This window comes from Loxodonta africana, chromosome 25, assembly GCF_030014295.1.
Source record: "Loxodonta africana isolate mLoxAfr1 chromosome 25, mLoxAfr1.hap2, whole genome shotgun sequence".
In the NCBI taxonomy this organism is placed as follows: domain Eukaryota; kingdom Metazoa; phylum Chordata; class Mammalia; order Proboscidea; family Elephantidae; genus Loxodonta; species Loxodonta africana.
Window position 1 is genome coordinate 65,790,731 of NC_087366.1, and position 7,866 is coordinate 65,798,596.

At 50.0% G+C, this 7,866-nt stretch overlaps 1 long non-coding RNA gene across 1 annotated transcript in view; it reads left to right on the forward strand.

Moving 5' to 3' along the window:
* The window catches only part of LOC135228676 (uncharacterized), a 7,039-nt gene extending 1,905 nt beyond the window's left edge, over nt 1-5,134 (forward strand). The window contains exon 3 of the long non-coding RNA XR_010319459.1: nt 5,057-5,134. This is a non-coding gene — a long non-coding RNA (uncharacterized LOC135228676). The remainder of the gene's footprint in view (nt 1-5,056) is intronic.
* Nucleotides 5,135-7,866: the final 2,732 nt, after the last annotated feature.

A 7,866-nucleotide genomic window follows, 5' to 3' on the forward strand; every position in this document is an offset into this window, starting at 1 on the left:
AGGGTTAGGGTTAGGGTTAGGGTTAGGGTTAGGGTTAGGGTTAGGGTTAGGGTTAGGGTTAGGGTTAGGGTTAGGGTTAGGGTTAGGGTTAGGGTTAGGGTTAGGGTTAGGGTTAGGGTTAGGGTTAGGGTTAGGGTTAGGGTTAGGGTTAGGGTTAGGGTTAGGGTTAGGGTTAGGGTTAGGGTTAGGGTTAGGGTTAGGGTTAGGGTTAGGGTTAGGGTTAGGGTTAGGGTTAGGGTTAGGGTTAGGGTTAGGGTTAGGGTTAGGGTTAGGGTTAGGGTTAGGGTTAGGGTTAGGGTTAGGGTTAGGGTTAGGGTTAGGGTTAGGGTTAGGGTTAGGGTTAGGGTTAGGGTTAGGGTTAGGGTTAGGGTTAGGGTTAGGGTTAGGGTTAGGGTTAGGGTTAGGGTTAGGGTTAGGGTTAGGGTTAGGGTTAGGGTTAGGGTTAGGGTTAGGGTTAGGGTTAGGGTTAGGGTTAGGGTTAGGGTTAGGGTTAGGGTTAGGGTTAGGGTTAGGGTTAGGGTTAGGGTTAGGGTTAGGGTTAGGGTTAGGGTTAGGGTTAGGGTTAGGGTTAGGGTTAGGGTTAGGGTTAGGGTTAGGGTTAGGGTTAGGGTTAGGGTTAGGGTTAGGGTTAGGGTTAGGGTTAGGGTTAGGGTTAGGGTTAGGGTTAGGGTTAGGGTTAGGGTTAGGGTTAGGGTTAGGGTTAGGGTTAGGGTTAGGGTTAGGGTTAGGGTTAGGGTTAGGGTTAGGGTTAGGGTTAGGGTTAGGGTTAGGGTTAGGGTTAGGGTTAGGGTTAGGGTTAGGGTTAGGGTTAGGGTTAGGGTTAGGGTTAGGGTTAGGGTTAGGGTTAGGGTTAGGGTTAGGGTTAGGGTTAGGGTTAGGGTTAGGGTTAGGGTTAGGGTTAGGGTTAGGGTTAGGGTTAGGGTTAGGGTTAGGGTTAGGGTTAGGGTTAGGGTTAGGGTTAGGGTTAGGGTTAGGGTTAGGGTTAGGGTTAGGGTTAGGGTTAGGGTTAGGGTTAGGGTTAGGGTTAGGGTTAGGGTTAGGGTTAGGGTTAGGGTTAGGGTTAGGGTTAGGGTTAGGGTTAGGGTTAGGGTTAGGGTTAGGGTTAGGGTTAGGGTTAGGGTTAGGGTTAGGGTTAGGGTTAGGGTTAGGGTTAGGGTTAGGGTTAGGGTTAGGGTTAGGGTTAGGGTTAGGGTTAGGGTTAGGGTTAGGGTTAGGGTTAGGGTTAGGGTTAGGGTTAGGGTTAGGGTTAGGGTTAGGGTTAGGGTTAGGGTTAGGGTTAGGGTTAGGGTTAGGGTTAGGGTTAGGGTTAGGGTTAGGGTTAGGGTTAGGGTTAGGGTTAGGGTTAGGGTTAGGGTTAGGGTTAGGGTTAGGGTTAGGGTTAGGGTTAGGGTTAGGGTTAGGGTTAGGGTTAGGGTTAGGGTTAGGGTTAGGGTTAGGGTTAGGGTTAGGGTTAGGGTTAGGGTTAGGGTTAGGGTTAGGGTTAGGGTTAGGGTTAGGGTTAGGGTTAGGGTTAGGGTTAGGGTTAGGGTTAGGGTTAGGGTTAGGGTTAGGGTTAGGGTTAGGGTTAGGGTTAGGGTTAGGGTTAGGGTTAGGGTTAGGGTTAGGGTTAGGGTTAGGGTTAGGGTTAGGGTTAGGGTTAGGGTTAGGGTTAGGGTTAGGGTTAGGGTTAGGGTTAGGGTTAGGGTTAGGGTTAGGGTTAGGGTTAGGGTTAGGGTTAGGGTTAGGGTTAGGGTTAGGGTTAGGGTTAGGGTTAGGGTTAGGGTTAGGGTTAGGGTTAGGGTTAGGGTTAGGGTTAGGGTTAGGGTTAGGGTTAGGGTTAGGGTTAGGGTTAGGGTTAGGGTTAGGGTTAGGGTTAGGGTTAGGGTTAGGGTTAGGGTTAGGGTTAGGGTTAGGGTTAGGGTTAGGGTTAGGGTTAGGGTTAGGGTTAGGGTTAGGGTTAGGGTTAGGGTTAGGGTTAGGGTTAGGGTTAGGGTTAGGGTTAGGGTTAGGGTTAGGGTTAGGGTTAGGGTTAGGGTTAGGGTTAGGGTTAGGGTTAGGGTTAGGGTTAGGGTTAGGGTTAGGGTTAGGGTTAGGGTTAGGGTTAGGGTTAGGGTTAGGGTTAGGGTTAGGGTTAGGGTTAGGGTTAGGGTTAGGGTTAGGGTTAGGGTTAGGGTTAGGGTTAGGGTTAGGGTTAGGGTTAGGGTTAGGGTTAGGGTTAGGGTTAGGGTTAGGGTTAGGGTTAGGGTTAGGGTTAGGGTTAGGGTTAGGGTTAGGGTTAGGGTTAGGGTTAGGGTTAGGGTTAGGGTTAGGGTTAGGGTTAGGGTTAGGGTTAGGGTTAGGGTTAGGGTTAGGGTTAGGGTTAGGGTTAGGGTTAGGGTTAGGGTTAGGGTTAGGGTTAGGGTTAGGGTTAGGGTTAGGGTTAGGGTTAGGGTTAGGGTTAGGGTTAGGGTTAGGGTTAGGGTTAGGGTTAGGGTTAGGGTTAGGGTTAGGGTTAGGGTTAGGGTTAGGGTTAGGGTTAGGGTTAGGGTTAGGGTTAGGGTTAGGGTTAGGGTTAGGGTTAGGGTTAGGGTTAGGGTTAGGGTTAGGGTTAGGGTTAGGGTTAGGGTTAGGGTTAGGGTTAGGGTTAGGGTTAGGGTTAGGGTTAGGGTTAGGGTTAGGGTTAGGGTTAGGGTTAGGGTTAGGGTTAGGGTTAGGGTTAGGGTTAGGGTTAGGGTTAGGGTTAGGGTTAGGGTTAGGGTTAGGGTTAGGGTTAGGGTTAGGGTTAGGGTTAGGGTTAGGGTTAGGGTTAGGGTTAGGGTTAGGGTTAGGGTTAGGGTTAGGGTTAGGGTTAGGGTTAGGGTTAGGGTTAGGGTTAGGGTTAGGGTTAGGGTTAGGGTTAGGGTTAGGGTTAGGGTTAGGGTTAGGGTTAGGGTTAGGGTTAGGGTTAGGGTTAGGGTTAGGGTTAGGGTTAGGGTTAGGGTTAGGGTTAGGGTTAGGGTTAGGGTTAGGGTTAGGGTTAGGGTTAGGGTTAGGGTTAGGGTTAGGGTTAGGGTTAGGGTTAGGGTTAGGGTTAGGGTTAGGGTTAGGGTTAGGGTTAGGGTTAGGGTTAGGGTTAGGGTTAGGGTTAGGGTTAGGGTTAGGGTTAGGGTTAGGGTTAGGGTTAGGGTTAGGGTTAGGGTTAGGGTTAGGGTTAGGGTTAGGGTTAGGGTTAGGGTTAGGGTTAGGGTTAGGGTTAGGGTTAGGGTTAGGGTTAGGGTTAGGGTTAGGGTTAGGGTTAGGGTTAGGGTTAGGGTTAGGGTTAGGGTTAGGGTTAGGGTTAGGGTTAGGGTTAGGGTTAGGGTTAGGGTTAGGGTTAGGGTTAGGGTTAGGGTTAGGGTTAGGGTTAGGGTTAGGGTTAGGGTTAGGGTTAGGGTTAGGGTTAGGGTTAGGGTTAGGGTTAGGGTTAGGGTTAGGGTTAGGGTTAGGGTTAGGGTTAGGGTTAGGGTTAGGGTTAGGGTTAGGGTTAGGGTTAGGGTTAGGGTTAGGGTTAGGGTTAGGGTTAGGGTTAGGGTTAGGGTTAGGGTTAGGGTTAGGGTTAGGGTTAGGGTTAGGGTTAGGGTTAGGGTTAGGGTTAGGGTTAGGGTTAGGGTTAGGGTTAGGGTTAGGGTTAGGGTTAGGGTTAGGGTTAGGGTTAGGGTTAGGGTTAGGGTTAGGGTTAGGGTTAGGGTTAGGGTTAGGGTTAGGGTTAGGGTTAGGGTTAGGGTTAGGGTTAGGGTTAGGGTTAGGGTTAGGGTTAGGGTTAGGGTTAGGGTTAGGGTTAGGGTTAGGGTTAGGGTTAGGGTTAGGGTTAGGGTTAGGGTTAGGGTTAGGGTTAGGGTTAGGGTTAGGGTTAGGGTTAGGGTTAGGGTTAGGGTTAGGGTTAGGGTTAGGGTTAGGGTTAGGGTTAGGGTTAGGGTTAGGGTTAGGGTTAGGGTTAGGGTTAGGGTTAGGGTTAGGGTTAGGGTTAGGGTTAGGGTTAGGGTTAGGGTTAGGGTTAGGGTTAGGGTTAGGGTTAGGGTTAGGGTTAGGGTTAGGGTTAGGGTTAGGGTTAGGGTTAGGGTTAGGGTTAGGGTTAGGGTTAGGGTTAGGGTTAGGGTTAGGGTTAGGGTTAGGGTTAGGGTTAGGGTTAGGGTTAGGGTTAGGGTTAGGGTTAGGGTTAGGGTTAGGGTTAGGGTTAGGGTTAGGGTTAGGGTTAGGGTTAGGGTTAGGGTTAGGGTTAGGGTTAGGGTTAGGGTTAGGGTTAGGGTTAGGGTTAGGGTTAGGGTTAGGGTTAGGGTTAGGGTTAGGGTTAGGGTTAGGGTTAGGGTTAGGGTTAGGGTTAGGGTTAGGGTTAGGGTTAGGGTTAGGGTTAGGGTTAGGGTTAGGGTTAGGGTTAGGGTTAGGGTTAGGGTTAGGGTTAGGGTTAGGGTTAGGGTTAGGGTTAGGGTTAGGGTTAGGGTTAGGGTTAGGGTTAGGGTTAGGGTTAGGGTTAGGGTTAGGGTTAGGGTTAGGGTTAGGGTTAGGGTTAGGGTTAGGGTTAGGGTTAGGGTTAGGGTTAGGGTTAGGGTTAGGGTTAGGGTTAGGGTTAGGGTTAGGGTTAGGGTTAGGGTTAGGGTTAGGGTTAGGGTTAGGGTTAGGGTTAGGGTTAGGGTTAGGGTTAGGGTTAGGGTTAGGGTTAGGGTTAGGGTTAGGGTTAGGGTTAGGGTTAGGGTTAGGGTTAGGGTTAGGGTTAGGGTTAGGGTTAGGGTTAGGGTTAGGTTAGGGTTAGGGTTAGGGTTAGGGTTAGGGTTAGGGTTAGGGTTAGGGTTAGGGTTAGGGTTAGGGTTAGGGTTAGGGTTAGGGTTAGGGTTAGGGTTAGGGTTAGGGTTAGGGTTAGGGTTAGGGTTAGGGTTAGGGTTAGGGTTAGGGTTAGGGTTAGGGTTAGGGTTAGGGTTAGGGTTAGGGTTAGGGTTAGGGTTAGGGTTAGGGTTAGGGTTAGGGTTAGGGTTAGGGTTAGGGTTAGGGTTAGGGTTAGGGTTAGGGTTAGGGTTAGGGTTAGGGTTAGGGTTAGGGTTAGGGTTAGGGTTGGTAGGGTTAGGGTTAGGGTTAGGGTTAGGGTTAGGGTTAGGGTTAGGGTTAGGGTTAGGGTTAGGGTTAGGGTTAGGGTTAGGGTTAGGGTTAGGGTTAGGGTTAGGGTTAGGGTTAGGGTTAGGGTTAGGGTTAGGGTTAGGGTTAGGGTTAGGGTTAGGGTTAGGGTTAGGGTTAGGGTTAGGGTTAGGGTTAGGGTTAGGGTTAGGGTTAGGGTTAGGGTTAGGGTTAGGGTTAGGGTTAGGGTTAGGGTTAGGGTTAGGGTTAGGGTTAGGGTTAGGGTTAGGGTTAGGGTTAGGGTTAGGGTTAGGGTTAGGGTTAGGGTTAGGGTTAGGGTTAGGGTTAGGGTTAGGGTTAGGGTTAGGGTTAGGGTTAGGGTTAGGGTTAGGGTTAGGGTTAGGGTTAGGGTTAGGGTTAGGGTTAGGGTTAGGGTTAGGGTTAGGGTTAGGGTTAGGGTTAGGGTTAGGGTTAGGGTTAGGGTTAGGGTTAGGGTTAGGGTTAGGGTTAGGGTTAGGGTTAGGGTTAGGGTTAGGGTTAGGGTTAGGGTTAGGGTTAGGGTTAGGGTTAGGGTTAGGGTTAGGGTTAGGGTTAGGGTTAGGGTTAGGGTTAGGGTTAGGGTTAGGGTTAGGGTTAGGGTTAGGGTTAGGGTTAGGGTTAGGGTTAGGGTTAGGGTTAGGGTTAGGGTTAGGGTTAGGGTTAGGGTTAGGGTTAGGGTTAGGGTTAGGGTTAGGGTTAGGGTTAGGGTTAGGGTTAGGGTTAGGGTTAGGGTTAGGGTTAGGGTTAGGGTTAGGGTTAGGGTTAGGGTTAGGGTTAGGTGGTAGGGTTAGGGTTAGGGTTAGGGTTAGGGTTAGGGTTAGGGTTAGGGTTAGGGTTAGGGTTAGGGTTAGGGTTAGGGTTAGGGTTAGGGTTAGGGTTAGGGTTAGGGTTAGGGTTAGGGTTAGGGTTAGGGTTAGGGTTAGGGTTAGGGTTAGGGTTAGGGTTAGGGTTAGGGTTAGGGTTAGGGTTAGGGTTAGGGTTAGGGTTAGGGTTAGGGTTAGGGTTAGGGTTAGGGTTAGGGTTAGGGTTAGGGTTAGGGTTAGGGTTAGGGTTAGGGTTAGGGTTAGGGTTAGGGTTAGGGTTTAGGGTTAGGGTTAGGGTTAGGGTTAGGGTTAGGGTTAGGGTTAGGGTTAGGGTTAGGGTTAGGGTTAGGGTTAGGGTTAGGGTTAGGGTTAGGGTTAGGGTTAGGGTTAGGGTTAGGGTTAGGGTTAGGGTTAGGGTTAGGGTTAGGGTTAGGGTTAGGGTTAGGGTTAGGGTTAGGGTTAGGGTTAGGGTTAGGGTTAGGGTTAGGGTTAGGGTTAGGGTTAGGGTTAGGGTTAGGGTTAGGGTTAGGGTTAGGGTTAGGGTTAGGGTTAGGGTTAGGGTTAGGGTTAGGGTTAGGGTTAGGGTTAGGGTTAGGGTTAGGGTTAGGGTTAGGGTTAGGGTTAGGGTTAGGGTTAGGGTTAGGGTTAGGGTTAGGGTTAGGGTTAGGGTTAGGGTTAGGGTTAGGGTTAGGGTTAGGGTTAGGGTTAGGGTTAGGGTTAGGGTTAGGGTTAGGGTTAGGGTTAGGGTTAGGGTTAGGGTTAGGGTTAGGGTTAGGGTTAGGGTTAGGGTTAGGGTTAGGGTTAGGGTTAGGGTTAGGGTTAGGGTTAGGGTTAGGGTTAGGGTTAGGGTTAGGGTTAGGGTTAGGGTTAGGGTTAGGGTTAGGGTTAGGGTTAGGGTTAGGGTTAGGGTTAGGGTTAGGGTTAGGGTTAGGGTTAGGGTTAGGGTTAGGGTTAGGGTTAGGGTTAGGGTTAGGGTTAGGGTTAGGGTTAGGGTTAGGGTTAGGGTTAGGGTTAGGGTTAGGGTTAGGGTTAGGGTTAGGGTTAGGGTTAGGGTTAGGGTTAGGGTTAGGGTTAGGGTTAGGGTTAGGGTTAGGGTTAGGGTTAGGGTTAGGGTTAGGGTTAGGGTTAGGGTTAGGGTTAGGGTTAGGGTTAGGGTTAGGGTTAGGGTTAGGGTTAGGGTTAGGGTTAGGGTTAGGGTTAGGGTTAGGGTTAGGGTTAGGGTTAGGGTTAGGGTTAGGGTTAGGGTTAGGGTTAGGGTTAGGGTTAGGGTTAGGGTTAGGGTTAGGGTTAGGGTTAGGGTTAGGGTTAGGGTTAGGGTTAGGGTTAGGGTTAGGGTTAGGGTTAGGGTTAGGGTTAGGGTTAGGGTTAGGGTTAGGGTTAGGGTTAGGGTTAGGGTTAGGGTTAGGGTTAGGGTTAGGGTTAGGGTTAGGGTTAGGGTTAGGGTTAGGGTTAGGGTTAGGGTTAGGGTTAGGGTTAGGGTTAGGGTTAGGGTTAGGGTTAGGGTTAGGGTTAGGGTTAGGGTTAGGGTTAGGGTTAGGGTTAGGGTTAGGGTTAGGGTTAGGGTTAGGGTTAGGGTTAGGGTTAGGGTTAGGGTTAGGGTTAGGGTTAGGGTTAGGGTTAGGGTTAGGGTTAGGGTTAGGGTTAGGGTTAGGGTTAGGGTTAGGGTTAGGGTTAGGGTTAGGGTTAGGGTTAGGGTTAGGGTTAGGGTTAGGGTTAGGGTTAGGGTTAGGGTTAGGGTTAGGGTTAGGGTTAGGGTTAGGGTTAGGGTTAGGGTTAGGGTTAGGGTTAGGGTTAGGGTTAGGGTTAGGGTTAGGGTTAGGGTTAGGGTTAGGGTTAGGGTTAGGGTTAGGTTAGGGTTAGGGTTAGGGTTAGGGTTAGGGTTAGGGTTAGGGTTAGGGTTAGGGTTAGGGTTAGGGTTAGGGTTAGGGTTAGGGTTAGGGTTAGGGTTAGGGTTAGGGTTAGGGTTAGGGTTAGGGTTAGGGTTAGGGTTAGGGTTAGGGTTAGG